This window comes from Ambystoma mexicanum, chromosome 11 (assembly GCF_040938575.1).
Source record: "Ambystoma mexicanum isolate Mex_15411 chromosome 11, UKY_AmexF1_1, whole genome shotgun sequence".
Lineage (NCBI taxonomy): Eukaryota > Metazoa > Chordata > Amphibia > Caudata > Ambystomatidae > Ambystoma > Ambystoma mexicanum.
Window position 1 is genome coordinate 623,003,476 of NC_090934.1, and position 21,119 is coordinate 623,024,594.

Consider the following 21,119-nt stretch of genomic DNA (forward strand, 5'->3'; position numbering starts at 1 on the left):
TTTGTATTACTTTCACCTTTTTCTTTTGTGGATTTAACCCATGCTCAGTCACTTCATGGACCAAGAAATTCACTTTCTTTTTTCACCATTGTGCTTTCTGTAAAGCTACTTTGGCTCCACCTTCTGTAACTGGCCAAGCACATGCCTAATCCCATTAAATTGACTCCTTAGGGTTCCATTTTTTATCAGAACATCATCCACGTAAACTATTGTTCCCTTTTCTGCCGCATCTGGGATTGCTTTTCTCAAAAATATTCCGAACTCACTTCCACTATTGACATACCCAAATGGTGTTCTGGACCATGCGTATTGAGTTTTATCAAATGAAAATGCGAACAAATTTTGTATGTCTTCAGCCAGTTGCACACACCAGTACACAGCTGTAAGATCTAACGTGGTAAACACTTTTGAGCCATGGACCTGTGCGAGACCGTGATCAATAAATGGGAGTGGCCATCTGGACACTGGTTCACTTTTGTTTAATTCTCTCAAATCTGCACACAGACGTCATCGACCATTTGGTTTTAACACTCCCAACATGGGAATGTTTGAGGTACTATGAGTGGGCCTGATAATTCCTCTGCATTCTAGATTTTTATCTCCACTAATAACTGCAAGCATGCCAGTGGTAACCGATATTACACACAAATACCGGATCTCTACCATATCCCTCTGGTAATGTGGCTACATGCAAATCAGTTAGGCCACAATCATATGCATCTTTGGCAAAATCCTCTTTAAAATCCATGAATATTTTTCTCAACTCATTTCTTTCCTCTTCATTCGTGCTTGCATCTGCAGTCTGAACTTGTTCCTCTACCATTTTTGAAACTCTGGAAAATCCTTCAATGGAGGAATATCTGTGCTCTCCTCTAACCGTGTGGCTGTATCTCTCTGTAGATTTTCCACCTTTAAATATTTTGGAATATCAATCTCCATTTCAATATGCTGTTTTTCTGCTTCATTTTCATTTAAATCAAATAATATACAATTCTCTTTGTGACAGCACACTGACTTACTGGAATCATAAGGATACACAGACTGAATTTTGAATATCCCTTTAGTTTGAAAATCCAGAGTCTTTGGCATTTCACCCTGTGCATTCACATATCTCTCAGCGATGTTCCCAATCAATGTATTGTTGCAATCCGCAGTGTAATGTGATTTTTGTTTTGCCATTCCTAACACTGAATTATCTTCTAAATAAATATCCTGACACCCTTTATTATCTACCATGATTCTGAAGGACCCATCCCCAATCTCTACCAGTGGTGTATATTCACACTCTACTCCTCGCTGCCTCATGGATTCATTTATGCACACAGATGTGTTTTAGTGTTATAGTGACTTGTCTGGTGAATGCAGGAATAACATCCTTCGTCACCTGTAGCTACATTGCATATGGCACCAACTGCGCACAATGATAAGCCTGTCTCTTGTCTACAAACTCAGGTGTAGGTCCCCCTAACCTGGACCACACTTTTTGATTAAGGAAGTCCAACACCATACACATTCTGTGCATAAAGTAATTTCCCAAACAAAAATCATTTTGTCTCCCACTCACTATTCACACATAGTGACAGATAGTTTTTGGGCCAATGCAAATTTTTAGCATGCATCTTCCTACGACTCCGTTCCCTGAGTCCGGTTCATCTAACCTGAAAACGTGTTGGTTTTTAATTCTGAATTTCGGGATTTCCTCTCTTTCAATTATTCACTGGAGTATTTTTTCATTAATGAAAATGTTTCCTGTTCAAGTGCCAACGTGGCTTTTATCATCCCAGAATGACCATTTACACCAATAGGGATCCATGGCTGCCCATCTCCCATGTGTGTTGTAAAGAAAGTGTTGTAAAATGATTTTCTGTGGTTACCTCAGGGATAAGATTCTATTTGCACTTCTCTTAATTTAAGTAAAAGCGTAATGTATTTTCATCTATTTCTGTTTGCCATTTTTTTCTAGGATCCAAATAAATCTCAGCAGATTGCTTCTCTTTTTCACTTTGCATTTCATTCTGACACATCAAGATGACAGTGACACTAGGCACACAGCCATTTTGAAGATACGCCTCCACTACATCATCTGATTTAGCCACAGTATCATTCTTTTATACTGTTGTTTTGTGACCTTACTTTCTTAGGCCTCAATGGCTTTTTGGCTAGGGACCATATAACCCCATCAATGAGGGGCAACAACTTCTTCAGGCAATCTGTTCCCATCAAGAATGGAATTTCACTGAGAGATGTGATCAACACTTCCTGTCTCATCCTGTGTTTTCCTATCTTTATGTCAACCTTAGTGACACCTTTGATAGGTATCTCCTCACCATTGGGCCTTCATTTTGTCTCCCTTTGATATAATTTTATGGGGATCTCCCTTCTTTGATACTTTTTACCAACTCTTTGGACATTATCGTGGCCTGTGAACCAGTATCAATCATTGCAAATGCATTGCCCTTTGCTTCCACAGTGATAGGAACATAATAGCTGTCCTCAACTTCCTCCAATACACACAAAAAGTGAGAATTTTTGCTGATTTCAGGACTCAATTTTCTCAGACCCTTTTCACTTTTTGCCAAGCACAGAGGCAAATGGAATGATACCTTTCCCTCCATTTTGCCCATCCCATTTCGGGAATCTTTGTTTATTTTTCCATGTTCAGCACCCATCTGGAGTGTAGCCACTGTCTACCCCTCTGTCCGGGGACCATCAGCGTTCACACTGCAGTTCCTTGACTGAGCATGCCTACAGAAATCATGTGGTAGCTTGTCATTTTCTGGTTCAGGATGCCTATTTACCTCTTGCATGGTGCCTGTCTTCTCAGTCTCTTGGAATATGTGTGGCTCAAAGTACTCTTCAAGTCACTGGCCTGTACCCTCATTTTGAGCACTCACTTTTTCTGTCTGCATTTCATCAGTATGCTGACTAACAAGGGAGTATGTTTTAACAATCAATCCTACCTCTTTATCAGGTGTTTTATCATGGCATGTGATCTTCTTGTTTTAATCTGTCTATCTGCTCTTTTGTAATTTCTTGTTTATTTTCCCCTTTATGTCTTTCATTTGCGCACACTCGGATAGTCTGGTTCAACTCTAAATTGAACCACACCCCCTTCTTATGGGTGTGTGCCCCCTTCCACATTCTCATTTGAGGTCCTCTTCATGTTTAAATCGGCAAGCAATTCAGGACCGTTACACAAATCTGGTTCATGGGATTCTGTACCTTTATCGTTGCAGGGGCTATTACATAGTCACTTATTGTCAGAGAGTACAAGATCACTCCTTTGGAATTCTGCTCCCTCACTTTGTGGCTGCTTTTGAACTGCACAGAATGTTCCTAATTGCTCAGATAACATTTTAACTTGGGCCTCAAGGCATTGCAATCTGTCCTTTTCCCTGGAATCTTAACTTTGTGACGTAGGCCGGTACTGGTTACTTTCACCCTGGCTGGACCTGTTCTGGTATCTCTCTGGAGACTGATTTCTATTTGATTTGTTTCTGAATTCTTGATTCATGGCAGGTGGGGAGCACGGTGTGCTCATTCTTTGGTTGTGATCCACTGGTGGTGGTGACTGATTATAGTGTCGCGTGGCATAGTTTATGTTTTGTCTTTCATTTTGTGGGAACTGTCCTCTATACTGATTTCCATTTTCAATGAACTGATCCACAAATCGTGGTCTGTCTTGATTGCCATATACCATAGTATTGGGGTCAAATCTGCTTTGTGCCCCCAACCCCTGGTATTGATCATTGTTTCTTTGATTTTGATTTTGATTGTGATTGTTATTTATGCCTGACATATCGGCCTGGTATCCTACCCTAGGTCTGTCTCCCATATAGCTAAGGCTAATGTAACTTTCTCTATTGCTCGGATGATTTGAATGGAACATGGGTGTTTGGGATGGCATTCTCTGTGGCGCGCCTCTTTGATCAGATGTCATATTATTCCTGACCTTGGTTTTGGCTGATTGAAGTGGCATTTTTGCAGATCTTATCTCCATGACCGTTGGTGTGGAGTCTTTAGATTTTGATTATGGCTCTTTATTTCTAACACCTTCTTCACTCTGACAGTCATGACTTCATACAGTTCAGTTCCTTGCTCTACAATCCACTCTAGTGACTTCTCATAATCAAATTTGCGAATTAACCGTGATATAATATCTTTTTGTAAGCCATAAAAATAGGCAGTTTTAATACTCTGCAGAGTTAAGGCTGATAGATACATCAAAGCGGAAGAATGTTCTTTTTAATTCTTGGAGAAACTGGCGAGGTGACATATTTGGCTTCGCTTTCATGGTATATGCTGCCTTTTGACATCACTTCTCACCATACCAATTGGTATGGTGAGAAGTGATGTCTAACCTATTTTTCTAATTCTGCCCATGATATATTTTCTTACTCATTTAGGCCCCTGAAAATGCTAGCAGTAGCCGCATCAAGAGTTAGGTGAAAGTACTGCCTATATTGTTCCCTGGGTATTTGAAGAGCTTTAAATGTATCATGTACTGTTTCCACATGATCCTCTATGCAGCAATCACCTCCCTTTTTGAACGGTTTAATCAGGCCTTAATCGATTTCATTATTTTGACTGGACTACTTGGCGCTATATTTGGAGTCGCATTATTCAGTTGTTCATTACTTTTGTCAGGTGGACAGGATTGGCGGTAACCATCGGCGGGTGAGTCAAACCGCCCAAAAGTGTTACACCCAGGACTAGCCGGTGGTATAGCTACTGGTACATTGTTCCCTCGTGTAGAAGTGAGGTTAGCCTCAATCCCATTGAATGCTGTGCCTTGTTTATTTCCTGAGATTTGAAATTACCTATTTGCTCCTCCAATTCTTTGCACTTTTTATGAAGTCGGTCTGCTTCCTGACAAAGGTAAGAATTCTCATCACCCATCTTATTAATCAAATCCTGCATTTCATTTATCTGCATTTGGCACTGATTAAATTCCCTGTCCTTCTTGTCATTTTCCCACAGCATTTTGGCAATTTCTTGTTCAATGGCCTGAAACTCCTCTTCCCTTTCCACATTATCTTTTTGGATTGTTTACATCTCCACAATTGTGTCCTCTTTATCTTGTCTGATGGCACTTACCACCCCTTTTAGTTGTTTCAGCTCCTGCTCACTCTCCTCAAACTGTTTCCTGCCCTGAGACAGCTGTTTTTCTAATTCACTGCATTTAGATTTCATCTCTCTATTGCATGACTCTAATTCTGAATTTAGATTTTTCTTCTGCTCATCAGCCTCATCCAAATTGATCTGTAACTTGTTAATTATCCCAGCATCAGCTTCCTGCAGTCTTAAAGACCGATTTAAAAGAAACCTGGTCTTGGCACAGAGCCTTATTAAGCAGTCTTTTTCAGCATTTTTGTCTGCAGCTCTAAACAATCACAAGAGGCAGACTTGGATTATGCTGCCTTCATCAAAAACATTATTTAATGGTTCTTTCTGCACTTTTACATAAATGCGGTCACGCCAAAGGATGGCATTGTCTGATGACCACACCCCATGCACAAATAACTTTGCCTCCAGGTATTTCACCAGTTCAGAAAATGTGGCCTCTATTTGAGACATAATGGTACAGTGTTCAGCGCTACAATACTCTCACTGGATTAATTCCCTTTAAATGCACCAATGGCTGTGTGAAACACACTTGCCACGCACAGTAACTGCTTTACAGTTTGTTCCCACAGGGCCAACACACCAAATTATTTTGGGGGTTTTGTCATAGAGTTATTACCTAACTTGGGTGGTATTTTAGAATCTAAAGGTAAATTGGTGGTAATTTAGTATGGTGATATAACAGTGGTGAGCATATTTGTAGTACTGCCCTATATGATGAGACAAACTCTCCCCCTTTTGTATTTGTATTCTGTTTTAGGGTTCACTGTAAGTACAATTTACCAGACCTTACACATTCAGTAGGAATAAAATATTACCACATGTTGTGCTTATGACTTATATACAACATTAGCCTACCGTATTTAACGGTTCTTTTCAGCCTCCAGCATGCACAGCTGAACACACTCACACAGGTATCATATGTTTCTAGCTTGCTCTTCTAGTTCCCCAACTTTTATTTTTACTCAACCACCAGCGGAAAATATTTTACCATTGTGGTATATGCACTGAGGCACATCCTTGTTACCTCACCCTTTAAAAAAAATAAACACCAGGGACACAATAAAACAATCCCACTGCTTCTGTTTTCTTGGTGCAATTATTTTCATTTATGCATGTATCATCATCTGAGTAACATCCTTCAAATGTATTATGTAACATAACAATCTGTATTAAGAAATATTCTGTTTTGGACCGCAATCTTGTAACCCTGAATTAAGACCTCTTATGCTTCCTCATAGCGCTTCAATGCCTGTGGGCTGTAGTGCGCTCTACCAATACAAAATACATTTTAAAAAAAAGAAATCATTTTAAAATAGAAGTTGCAATAAATATGTTACGCAATCAACACTTTTGAAGAAAATTCATAAACCAGCTCGTACACAGTAAGAACATATTTGTTTCTTACCAAAACTTGAAACACAATGAGATTACAACACATGCTTTCTAAGAGAAGAGACACAAACATGCATGGCACAAGTCTTTTTCATATTCCGTTAAATCACAGTGTGCGAAAGAAAAACAAAACAATAAACTCGTTGACACTAATGAACTATTTCTGTCTATCTAATTGCAAAGATAATTCTCTCTCTCCCCGCGCTCTCCTCACTTTACATTTACTCACCCTAAATGGTGAAGCCTCTGCGCTTTATCACGAAAAATCACTCTCAGTCAGGGTTATCTGCAATGAAGTGTTGAAAACTCTCCACTGCTTTTTGCGCCCCCGAAGGTCAACCTTGGAGCCCAGCTGCAGCTAAGGTCTGGGCAGCTCAATGCTTCCCTATGCTCTCTCTGTTCCCTCTTCTTCTGACCGCCAGCAGTAAAAGAGAACCCCACACCCTTCTGCTTGGTGTATTTATGCCTGAGCCCTGTCGATCAAAAACTAAACCTGCCCCTTTTTTTTACGTCTTCTGTGCTCCAGTATGTTTGCAGACCCATAGCTTTTCTCGATCCAATCCTAGCAAGAGTTTATATGTTTCCACTTTATTTCCTGCACAAACAATAGCTTCTCTGAATGGAAAAGACAGCTCATTCATTTTGCTTGCACGTTTACTTCCCCAAAACGAAAAGCAGAATTTTCCATCTGGGCTTGCTTTCATTTCAATGTTAACAGGGGCACTAATTAATTACTGGGATATTATTTAATAAGAATGGTTAGTTGATTCATCTGGGTCAGTTTCGTCAATGCAAGACTACATAAATGGCGAATTTGCTTATGACATGAATCACATTTACATGTGCTCAGTGCATATTAAATCTGCTGTCTTTTGCATCCATTTTGCTAACACCATGGACATCCTAGTTCACTGCTTCATGAATCCAATGTATTATTTTTAATCTGCTGCCTTCACCTGCACTAATTCCCTATTTGACTTTATCCATACTGACCCCACTGAAAGTACTGTCATGTTTAAATAATGTCCTGTTCCCACCTGCACTCATTTTACTGGCTGCCTCCATTGCAATTACTGCCATAGCATCTTACACACCCTCTCTTTCCCTCTCTGCCTGGCCTGCTTCGTCCTTGCCCCCCAGAACTCTCTCATACTGTTTTGGAACTGCATTGGTGCCCAGGAACTCTACCTTGCATCTCTCAAGCCAAGAGCTGTCCAGGCAAAAACCACCAATACAGTAATGCAGAAGTTCCCACCATGATACTTGATGTATCTAGTGCCTCCCTCCCTCTTGCTTCCCTTCTTGTAAATATACATATTTTCAGTAGCCACACCTGTACATCTCATAGACAACTGTACATTATAGAGTTAGGTGCTTGCAGCCGAGATCTGAGCTCACTGCAGGCCCCAGCTTTGAGACAGAGTAGAGCCAACTCACACGCCAACCTTGCCCCGAGATGCAGCGGGCACTGGGGCAGAAAGTGCTACATAAAAGCAGAGGCAGTCATCCCTTTAGTGTACTTTTTAACTTGGCTTGCACACAGAACTTTCATTGTGCAATGAGTGGTTCAGAGCCGAGCGTTTCCTAAAGGACATGAATTCATTAAGTGGCGACAGAAGCCTATTTAGTAAATGGTGTCAACCTCTTCTCTTTGCCAGCCCTTGTGCGTAGTGTGTTGATGAGTGGCAAATAAGAAGTGGGGTGTGGCTTCATTCTCATGGAGCCAGGGCTAGTGTTGGCACAGGAGTGACCTGAGACACAGCTATGCGAATGAACCTCCATCCTCGCCTGCAGCACCCCTTGCTGTTCCAGCCCTGGCGTCCATCATCTAAGTGTAGTGGAAGGCAAACCCTTTCTGAAACCTCCCCTCCACACAAGGATAAGACAGCTTTTTTAATCACACCCTCAGCAAACACCCCTTTCTCCATTGACTTCCATCACATTCCAAAAATACAAGCTGGCACTCTCACTGGAGACTGAACACTTATGCCGTGCAGTGCTTTAAGTGGGGTGAGAAATCGAGGTGGTGTGTGGGCGAAATGATGGGTATGGCCTGAAGGGTCCCTAACATGGGACAATTAAAAAAAGTGGCTTTCCTCAATGCCTGTTTTGTTTTATTTTTTTTTTATTGTCCAGTGCTGGTGATTCGAACCCGAGTCCTGTTTCATTCAATAGCCTGTGTGGCACAGGCTTTATGTGACAGTCTATTGAATGAAAGAAAAAAAATCCAGCATCTCCCAAATAGCACAGTGTGCTGTGCCTCTGGCTTGTCATCGGCAGAAGGCAGGGCTTGGGTACGAATTCCCAGCACAGGACAGTAAAAAGACCTCATTTGTTATGTTTTCTATTGTCTGATGCATGTGATTGGAACCCGAGCCCTACTGCTGACAAGCCAGTGTCCATTGCACTCTTCTATTTCATAGGTACTTAATTTTGTTGTGTCATTCAACAGACTGTTTGACACATAAAGCCTGTTAAGGGTTTCATGTGTCAAGCAGTATTACATGAAATAAAACCAGCACCTACGAAATGGCACTTTGCTATTTCATAGGTGCTGGAATATTTTTTGTTTCATTCAATAGACTGTTTCAAACATGTAGCATGTCAAGTCAAGCACTCTATTGAATACAACAAAAGAGATCCCAGCAACTCTGAAATAGCACAGTGGTGGCTTGATAGCAGCTGGCCTAGCATTCGAATCCCCAGGCTTTAGGCTGTCCCAAAAAACAGTGTCTTTCATTGCAGGTGGGGAGGAAGCCCCCACAGAGTCCTGCCTCGATCAGAGCTTTGAGAGACTGCCCTATCACACTTAAAGCCATGGCCATACGACATGTGCCTAGCAAGTGTCTTTCACATGCCCACACAAAAGCCTAAACTATTTACAATGCTTGTTTTGTTTTAATGTATCATGGCCTCTATCCCGGGATCCCTGCGTTATAGTATTAAAAAACATCTGCCTGCTCGCTGAGTGCCTGGATACTGCCATTGGGTGGCAGCGGTGCACGGTACAAATTAACATAACAAACCATCATATTACATGCTATGCCTTTCTCATGCCATGTAAAACATTGCCTCATTCTGGAGGCCTGCTGCTTTCAAAGGTGTGGTTTTATGCGCTTAACTGCTTCTGAACGCAACCAATATTTCTTTCAAACATCACTGTTACAGTTCCTTGTCAATTATACAGACAATAAGGGTGCACACAAAAAGCTGTAGTCACATGATCCACGCATGATTTGCACATGTGTCCTGGGATGGACTGGCTGGGCTGTTGCCCATGTGCCTGAGCTCCAAAATGTAAAACAAATAATTGAAAAAAAAGAAATCCTTCAGAATATAGCCTGCCACAATGGGACTGAGTGCTGCAAAGCCTGCTCAGATTCTGTGTAAATGGAGTGAGGCATTTGTCTTGAGTTGAGCAACCCACACATGGGCCTCCACAGTGAGGGAGAGAGAGAAGAGTCAAGGCTGTAAGGGCATGTTATTACTGCTCAGTGGCAATGTATGCATTTAAATAACAGATTATGTGACCCTTGATTGTATTGTTGGCACTGCTGCGTCCCATACACCATTGGTCTGTTACAATCTACAGCAGCCTATCACAACTCTTACTTGCCAAGGAAGTAATGGTCCATACCATATAAGAGTTTGTCTTCTGATTGATTCTGTATGAATACTTCCCCTATGTTCTGGTGAATTTCTTGATCGCCAGTGTGTTCATACAAAACGAGTTTAATAGCACCCTGAATAGCACCCATAGTTGTTCCTTATATAGTGATTATAGAAATGGCTGTTGGCTGTTTGTGGTACTTACTTTTGGATACAGTTGAAAAGCACACATAGAAAGATGTTAATAGTCTGTTGTTCATTATTAGAAGACTGTCACTAAGGGGGTCATTTAGAGCTGGGCAGATTTCTTCCTACCTCTGAAGAATGTTACCAGCTCTGCTGGTGGTATTTCTGAAAATCCACCCTACACAAAGTTTACCAAAGCAGAGGTGGTATTTCGGGAATGCCTCCATTGATATTTCAGAAATACCACTCTGACTGCGCTAATATAAAAAGTTTATTTAAACATTTCTTGTCAGCCATTTTCAGAATCAATGTGAAGGGAAATATCGATTATGTACAGTAGTGCCTCATATCACTACTGTTGATTTTCATTATGCACAAAATGGGCAATTCTGGCCCTTTCATGCATTTTATCGGCGAGATGGTAAGAGGAAGCAATCTGAGATGCACACCTTTTTACCCCCTCAACATCGCCTCTTTGTAAAAACTGTGTTCACTCTATTGAAGGGAAGTTCACTGTTCACTCTATTGAAGGGAAGCACCTGTACCTTGATTCTGTATAGTAAAAAGAAGGATTTAAAAAATGTGGGACCAGTTTGGAATTGTTACCTACACCATCAAGATAGAGGTTAAAATAGGTGGATTTTCTGCAAAAACGACTCCCTAAAATGCCACTGTGTTTGCATGGAATATCACCAACGGCATTTGATCAAACCCTGAGTTGGGTGGACTTTAAAATCAGAGGTATTTGCCAAATACTGATAAGTTTACTGTAACCACCCAACTCTGAATAACCCGCTAAATCTGATCGTTGTTCATTGCCTTGTTCAGGACACTCTTCCCTTATGTGACCAACAAAAGACACACACGCAAATCAACACCATATTCATTGGTGGTTTGATAAAACCAGATGTATTGAACAGTTTAGCCCTTGGATAACAACTTTGCAGAAATCATATTTTTGTTTCTAATATTGAAGATGGAATAAGAGAAAATGAAGTATCCCCTGCTTTCTGAGTTGGAAACTGTGGAACAATGAGGCTAGGGCTCAAATCCTCACCTTCCACGCCTCATATTTGTGATCCTGAGCAAATCACTTTTCATCACCTTGCCTTATTTTGCTTAACTATCATTAGAGAAAGCCTCACTCATATGGGTTTAGCAGGATGACAAGTGGGGGTCCTATGTTGTGGGGGGTGGGTACACCAGGTGCAAGTATGGGTTTTGTGTTTTGTGTTGTGGTGTCAGGAAGCCAGGTATGGATCTTCTGCCATGCCAGCTCATGTTTGACTCTGAGAGCAAACTGGGATCCCCTGGTTCAGCAATGATCTGCTCTACCAATGAGTTCTCTAGATTTGCCACCTCTTTACATTGTTCTAAAACTAAAGATGTGATGGTAGGAGATGTGTGCTGCTGTCAAATTATAATCTGTAACGAATTGAAAACTGGGTTGGGTCCAAATCCCTGATTTCTCATTTCACCAGTTATATTTTTCTGCGGAAGTAATTTTACTATTTTTGGTAAGCAGGATAATTTCCCAGAGTGCAGCGCTGTAAGAAACCACAAACATACCTGAAAAATATGTTGCTTAAAGGAAAGTAATGTCAATAGTGTCTACAGTATATACCTAAGAATGTGTTGGAGGAGAGGTTGGTAATAAGATTGCTTGTTCTGGAAGATGTGGCTGATGCACTGTGTTCTTGGGTCATTGTACTATGGGCCAGAAAAGTAAAGCTGCCACCCAGGGCAAATGGAACCAGTCCTCCCATGCATGTGTCCCGAACAGCCCAGAGACAGCCATATTGTCATGTTATCTTTGATGTCGTGGGTGTTAGTTTTAGCAGTGCATAGTGTTGGCGCGAGTTATGGTTGCTTAGTTTACCATAACTGGGGAATTTCTGGGGTTTTTCAATTTTACTTGTAACCATAATAACTCTTTAAGAAAGTTTTTCCAATTATTTTGTTACCATTTTACTAGTGGAACCATAACGCCCCTTTAACAATGTTTTTTCACTGAATTTCATGGGTTTTTACCAGGATACCCTTAATTTTTCTACATGTCCGTTACATCATACTGAACCCCTACCCCAACATAATATCCACAGAGTCCACAGACTGCGCGGCTGTCTGCAGACCTCAGACAGCATTCACACTGCCCAAAAGCACAGGGGCTCCTTACAATGTTGTGTCCTACAACGGGCAAAGGCATGTACTTGAAACAATAAGAGATATATGTAGCACATCCAAAAAATAAATATGTATACAAATTCTGTACTTAAGAAAGCAGAAGTACATTTTCATAGGTTGCACAATATAATGCACCAAACACAAAGGTGAACTGTACAGCTAACAGTATTACCTCAGTGGAACCTTGCATACACACTCACAACCAGCTCGCAGATATTCAAAAGAAACCCTTACAAAAATAGTAAGTACACTCTATTTCTTTCTGTATCATTACAATTTATTATATGTACATGACTTGCAGTATTGTTTTATTTGTACATAAATGGCAAGCACCATGGAGTGGTTGGAAAAACATTTCCCCTGTGATGAAATTAGTGAAGGAAACAACTATAATGGTACAGAATACCATTTTTAAACCAGAAAAAAAAGAAAAACCAGAAAAAGTGATGTCAATTGTTTGACATGTCACTAAAACATGGTTTTCTTTTTAACAGTATATAGTGCAAATGAAGATAGTGGCCCGAATTACTATTAAATGACCAAGAAGATGGCCACAGACAGCCTCTAACTACAAATCCAGAAAATGAACTACTAAACCTATCTGCAATAATGGATGCATTAATGACATTTGTTAAAAATCATGTTAAAGAAAACATTTGATACCACTGCCCCACTTGAACCTGTGCCCATTCACCCTGTCCCAACCAATCATCCCCATCAAAATCCCTAAATTAAAGACGCTACGATGAAACCTCAATCCCATCCTCCCCTCGTGAACAGTCTGTAGGAAAACCCAATTCCCCCATATATGTTTCCCATTCTGCTACCCCATCCCATTCCTAATTGATTGTATTTGTTTGTCTTAATAAATATGTATGTGCGTGCGTGTGACTGCGCGACTGTCCGGGCTGTCCTTAACCAAAATGGAGGTGCTCCCAGACATTGCGCCTGTCCGGAGATGTCCACCAGGTCGTGTTGCACTTTTAAATAATTTGGGGACTCTGCCCCTCTCCTGCGGACACCTGAGTGTATGCGTACCTGGTCTCGTTGTGCCCCCAAACACCGAGCCAGTCTGAACCTGTCCACTCACATGTGTTGCACTTTTAATTAGTACGGGGACTCCCCCGTCCGCGGACACTTGGACACATGCGTACCTGATCTCACTGTGCCCACGAACACAGCGTCTGTCTGAACCTGTCCGCTCTCATGTGTTGAACTTTTAACTAGTTTGGGGACCCTACCCCTGTTCTACAGATACTGGCAAGCATGCGTGCCTGATCCCATTGTGCCCCCGAACACTGCGCCTGTCCGGACCTGTCCGCTCACACGTGCCACACTTTTAATTAGTTCAGGGACCCCACCCCTGTCCTACGGACACTGACACACATGCGCGCACCTTGTCCCGTGCAAAAGGAGTCCGCAGAACAGCCATCCTATCCGCGGTCATCCGGGGACATCATCATGTGACTGCACCCATGCTGCATGTCGGGAGTATCCACAGACACTGTTTATAAATCCAGACAGTTAAAAACTGTTTTTGTCCAATCCAGGATGTTTAAAGATAAAACTGCACCCGTGCAGAGGTCCTAGACCATGTCCTGGTTGATCTTGTAACTTTTTTAGCCCTACCTGTGGATCAAACTGTCCACGGACAGTCACACGGCCTGCAGACAACCCCACTAAAGGGACCCAACCACTGCTGCTCCCTATTGTGTTTCTGGCTGTCCAGGAGTGACCACCTGACACTGGCATATTGCTGCTTCTACTATTGTGCTACTGTACAGAATGGCATATATGGCTACTGCAGCTTCTCCACCACCCCCACCACCATCTGGAAGGCCTGGAGAGGGGCACAGGTGTGGTGATATATGGGGGGATAAAGAGGAGGATGAGGTAGTGTAATTCCCTCTCACTGGCACACAACATGAATCTTGGGAGTGGAATCTGTTTACCACTGTTAGGGGGGTACCTTAGGCTTGTGAGGACAAGGGGAGGTGCACTGAGTGCAAGGTTGTACTCAGTCAGAGAACACCAGGTCTTTACAGTTATGGGACCACCTCCATGCAGCGCCACCTCCGGTCGAATCATAAGGGAGCAGTGCAAAAGGTTGTACCTTTCGAATGGGGCGAGTAGGTTGATATCCACTATCACACACTCAACATCCTCTCCTGCCACCACAAGAGACACTCCTGTGCTGCAGAGGATCCCTGTGGAAGCCTCACAGGCCATACATGACTCAGTCAACCCTTATCTTTCGAGGGTGACAGTGCTCTGTATGTACTGTGACACACCGCTCTGTAGGGGAGAGCAGTTTCAAAGTGCTTTCGAGGCTGCAGTCAGGGAGCAGGAGAAACACTGTCCCCTACCTAACCTGTCCCTTTGTCCCTGTGGTTGGTGCCCCTTCCCTACCCTCGCTTCCCTTCCCTCTACTCCCTTGTTTCTCCTGCGAAAAGGAGCCAAAGAAAAATATATAAAACACAAAAAATAAAAAGGTTTCTTTTCAGAGCCATCTTTTGAAGAAAAATAAGCAACATTCTATAGAACTAAATGTTTTCTTTCAACCTCAGAACAGTAGGCATTCTGTTTTTGCTTTGCTTCTATGCATTTTTTTTGACCTACTGCAAAAATGCTTTCTATATTTACAGAAAGTGCTTCAAAGGATTTTGAAAATTTTCCCAAAAAAGCTGTTTACCAGCATCAGTCAGATTTACTGCATCTCTGCAGAAAATATTGGCAATGTCAAATTTGAACTTTGCATTATGGAAAGACGTCATGTCAACATCTCCCAGAAATGCACACACAGCCTTGTTCACATTGCGCCTCACTTTCTCCATTTGTGTACCAAATGAACTGGAGTGCATCCACATTTGTCTCTGAGAAATGCAAGAAAAAATGTGTCGAGAGTTCGGGAACATTTCCTTCATTTTGCCAAATGTCTCCTTCATTGCTAATGGCAATGACATTCCAGTTACATACCCTAAACTGTTCCCTCCACAATGAGCAATGATAATATCCAGCTGTTGCAGTGTGACCAAATTGACACAAAATGGGAGAAAGTCCACCCACTTCATGCTACGCACTCCATAACACTTCATATCAACATGATGAAATCCAAGATGTTCAGCCACTCCACACCGCTCTGCATACACCTGCAACCAATAGATCCATGAGTCCCCCAAAATCCACACACTCTGCCTCCTGAAAGACACAGCCATATTCATAGCCATTTGTACTCCTCTCAGCAAACAGACCTTCTGCCACACTCTCTCCTTGCATACCAAACCCAGGAAACCTGATTGGCTAATCCCCTGGACTACACAGTCCCATTTCCATGCCTGGCATCCTCAAAAAACCCGGATGTGGCACATACTGTACACGGACTACCGCGGTGTCCGCGGACTGAGTGTCCAAATGAAGGGGGTGAGGAGAGAAATTAAACACAAGGTAAGGTATTTAATTGTTAGTGGTGGCCCTGAAAAGAACCTTTTTTTATCTGTTTTATTTTGATTTCTTTGGGGGATTTTCATATTTTTTTTCTATACCAACAAACATGCACTCTACATAATTTTTCTAAGTGCATTCTGAATATCAGCAAGAGAGATTGCACTGCCACAATACGTTAATGTGATGCCATCACAAAAGAAAGGACTTCCACAATCCTCCAGAATATTGTCATTTGGGAACCATGACATCCCAACACTGTACAAAAAATGTGGATATCCCTATGTTGACAAGACGCCTTCCTGTGTCTTGTTGAGGACAAAAGACATTGGGGCAGGTCTATAGTAAATTAGGTGGAATATGGGAAAATATCACCTTTCCACATGGAAAGAACTCCATTAGTGCCTTCAGCAATTATTTCACTACACTCTTCAAACTGATTGCACTAATGTACCCCAAATACATTCCTCCACAATGCACCACAATGACATCTGGAGTGTTGAAAACAGATATATTTTTGCAAAGTGCAAATGCACCTTTCAAGTTTCGCCCTGCAAACCACACCCCAAAGGCTCCACTCCCTCCAATCCAAGGTTGGAAGAAATGCCACATATTTCCGTGTACCTCTGCAAATGAAATATTAAAACAATCTCCCACCATCCACACATTGAGACTCTTCATCTCTGCAACCACACTCATCTTCACTACACACAGCAATGAAAACAACTATTACCCTCTCTTCCTATAAAGCACAACCAGAACACCTGATTGGCTAATCCCCACAGTCCCCTTTCAATGCAAGGCATCCTGAAAGACCCAGATGTGTCACGCCCTGTTCATGGACTACTGCAGTGTCTGCGGACCCCGTAACACAGGGCAGCCCTTCTTCCCTTTCTACTTCACTCTTTGCAGTACTTCCTCATTGACTACTGTCAAGCAGTCACACACACATCCACCAATTATATCTAAGAACTCTACATCTAACTCTGTCATCTCAGTTCAACACTTCAGATGTACTGTTGAACACTCAGAGTGCAGGTCTCCTGTATTTCCAAACACCTGCAGCAAAAACTACTGTAAAACTCTCCAAGATTTCTATTTGCAGATTCATCTACATCTGCATCTATCAACACAAAGTACAGGTATGCATATATTTTTAAAATTACATTTCCAAGTCTTACACAAATGCATATAAACAGGAGTCCTACCACTTACCCAGCATTGACCTACTCAATCATACTCTCATTTGTCCCACCTCAAATGGCACTCACAATGCTTTGTAGTTGCAAACTTTTTCTTTTGATGAAGATTTTCATAACACTTTAAAAACACATATTTGTAATTTCAGCAGCATTTTCTGTGTCTTTTTTGTGAACAAAAAGAAAACCACATTTGAAATATTTCCACAGTATGTTTAAGTGCCAGATCCTGTGTCCCTAATCTGTACATGCTTCTTGGCTTCTCGATTTTTCTCTGCATTCTGTGACAAATGCTGCAACCACAACTCCCACAATAAAACCAAAAGTACCATCATTTAATAAGAAAGTACACATTTTAGTACATCCCATTCACACGTATGCATGTACTAAAAACATAACAAATGTTCACAGAAGTGCCACTTAAAAGTGTTCTACAAATGTTTTCAATATCGATTTTTTTGTGAAAAATATTGTGCACAGTGCTGCTATAAAGTCACAAACCCTTTTTGTGCCTTTCAAGTCCAGCATCCAAAAAATGACAGCATTTAAAAGACTCAGCATTTTCCATTTTCAATTGTATAAGAATATCCCACTTTCTTTCTATGCCCTACGGCCATGCACCCAAGAATATAGGCACTGGCCCCAATCACCACAGCATAATACGCCCATGCACCGGAGAATCTGGCCTGTGGCCACAACCACCACACCACAACTTGCCCTTAACTTCCCAATTTAAATGCCGTCTGAAGAGGAGGTGACAAGCATGATTTGCACTCCTACCACCCATTTTGAAGTACCAGGAACATTCATGCCAAAATATGTGACGCATGATGAGCAAATAAACAAGCAGAGAGCCACAGTTGAGCTCTGTCCAGTACCTATCAGAGCAACAGCATCTATTGAAGTACTGACACCTAAGAAAACCTAAGGTACCCATTGAGAAAACCATATCGACAAGTGAGACAGAATGACGATTGTCAGAATGTAATACCCGAAGAAGCTAAGAAGATCCTGAAGGAAGACGAATGATGACATCATAAGAATCCAGACTGACTAACATATAGAAGATATACAACTTGAGAATGATGACAAATGACACAAAACACCATGGACAAGTGACATCCTAAGCCTAAAGTGAACCAATTGATTTCAAGATGTGCATGATGAAGATATTCAGTTAGTTTAAATGTGTACATATACAACGCAACCACAAGAAGCACAGAAATCATGAGGCTTTTTTATGCTTAGGAGTAAGATAGATTGCGGCAAGCGCCACCTGTACGTATCTACCTCATCTACGCACAAGAGCAGAATTAACCAAAGGTTGCTAAAGGTCTCAAGAGGAGAGTTTCACAGCAAACAAATCAAATCAAAAATTAAAGACAGAGAGAAACTCAGATGAAGATAACCATGCCATGAAGCCAAGGTCATATCATCTGAAATAGGCCAACATTGGATACAATTGATGAGAAAAAGAACAGAGTATCCAGTTCAGAAAGGTCAAGATAAGCCACAGATGCCAGATGACTGGCAGAATTAAATCAAATACACAAAATTGCATGAAGGAAAGTCCGATTTCACGGTGTTGGAATCACGTGACCAAACAAGCAAGAAGGGATGAAACTTTCACACCTGCGCATGGACCTTTGCCATGCCCAAAAGCCTTAACTTTCCCAGATCAAGAAGCAGACTCAAGGCCAACCACAAAGAAGTAATTGACACATTATCACTGAAGTGATGATTGATTGTAACTATAATTGGAGGGAAACTGGGGTGCAGACAAACGCCCTGCACCTGGCTGGCTATTCTACACACTGCTAAGCACAAGTGGAAAAGTATGAGTGGGGTTGATGCCAACCCAATCATAGTGGACCATGTAATCTAGGGTCCTATAGTTAGTGGAACCAATGAGACATCGTACTTTTAGTGACATTTAAAGTAGCAATTTTGAAGGAAGGGCTAGTTGCCCCACCTGACATTGTCTATCCAATCCCCTCTCCCCGTTACCATATACAGATATAGTTCCCATATTAAAGTTACCTTCCTAGAACCAATCAAGTTGTATGCTAAGTTTTAAGAGTTACACGTCAATGATGAGGAGTTTTTGGTATAATTATTATGTTTTTTCTGAAATGAATTGGAGTTGAAGCAAGAAGGAAGCTCGAGCGATTGTTGATATTCATGAACTCCCCATTTTTTGTACTTCTCATTAAACTACTGAGTTGTCATTATTGATTTGGTGCAAGAGTACAAATCTGCATCCCCATCCATCTCAAGGGTGCTGCTACTCATCTTAAAGTGCTGTTTGGAAACCCCCAGTCTTATGGGCCGGCTGGGGTCCCTACTGCACACTTGGTAGCATTGATTGATGGTTTGATTAGAATCGATTAGATAAGACACCCATTGGCCGTCAACATAAGTAGCTCTGAGTCCTCGGCAATATCACGAGTCCTTTGCCATCTGGCTGAGTAGAATGAGAGGCTCCCCGTAGATAGTGGTTAATCTAAGTAAAAAACCCTGCAGGTTAGGTCTGAAGGGACCTTTGCTTTCCCCCATAAACCCCTTCACACTTCTACGAGCAGCTAATCGGACAAACAGCAAGGAGAGGCGGTAACAAAGGCGGCGATCCCGAGCATCCAGAGAGAAAAAAAATACGAACGGTGAGTGAAAAAGAGTGCAATGCTTTGGCAAAAAGTTGCATGCCTTAGAACAAGTAAAGGGAAGGTAACGGAGGGAGGAGGGACAAGAAAAACAACAGAGTAAGAGTGTAATGTATATAGAAGGGGAAAATATTGACTCGAGGGTGGCCGAGCAATTGAGAGAGATACCGGGAGGATACCCGAGAGAATAGAGACAGATAACGGGAGGATACCGGAGAGAGGAATATGCGCCCAGATATCTAGGTTTTAATATAGCGCTAGAAGAAGACTGAATTTAAAGTCCTGAATTATTAGGACGATATAGGAGACCAGAATCGATTAATCTGAAAGAAATGGGCTTATATTCCCTGTTGTAATAATAATAGGGGCAGAAATGGCATGAGATTTATGTGGCCGGCCGGAGTCTGTCTTGTCTGTCATATCTGTCTTGTGTTTTCTTCTATTTTCTGACGTCACGAGGAAAGACAATTTTTGGGGGAAATAGCATGAGCGTTGCGCGGTTGAATAGACAAAATTTTGTATGGCATGAATTGATGTTTGTTGTTTCAAAATGTAAATGTACATTTTTTGTGAAAAAATAGGATTGGTGCATGGGACGATTGGTGCTCGCTCATATTGTTGATTTTGTTTGAGAAACGTAAAGCATAACAAAGTGTTATAAGTGGAGAGGATAAACAGATTTAAGCATGGAAGACATTACCCCGTTGGTACACTTGTGCAGACAGTTGCCAAAACATTCACCTAAGCTGAAGAAGTACAGTGCAGAATGGGTTAAAGGAACCGTCCACAAAATGTGTATGCCATGGCCCCAAGGCGGATCGCTATCTAACACGGTCCTGCAACACATGACGACATATTTGCATGCCACGTATACTGGCAAAATGTTAGATAAGTGCCTGGGTAGTTTAGAGCTTTGGAAGATGTACCAAGAGGAAAAGGAGGAGGAGCCACCGTTAGATTGGATACTTAACATATGCACAGAGGGGGATGAAATGCCTTCTGCGCCACCCGCCCCTTCTGAAACAAAAAGCAAAGTTAGTAAAGACAAAGGATTATATCCGTTGAGGGAGCTTAAAGCAGCCAGGGGATATAGCAACCCGTCATATGAGTCACCTACGCAAAGTAGTGACGAAAGCCCAGAGAAAGACAGAGATAGAGATGTCACCTCCAGAATCTTGAGGGACAAGGAGAGCCGCGAGAAAGAAAAAGGAGATCAAGCTCAATCAAGTACATCTCTAGATACAAGTAGAGAAGGAAAGAGATGGAAAGGAGATGAGGATAGAACTGATGAGATGGCATTCACACAGAACGAATGGATGGG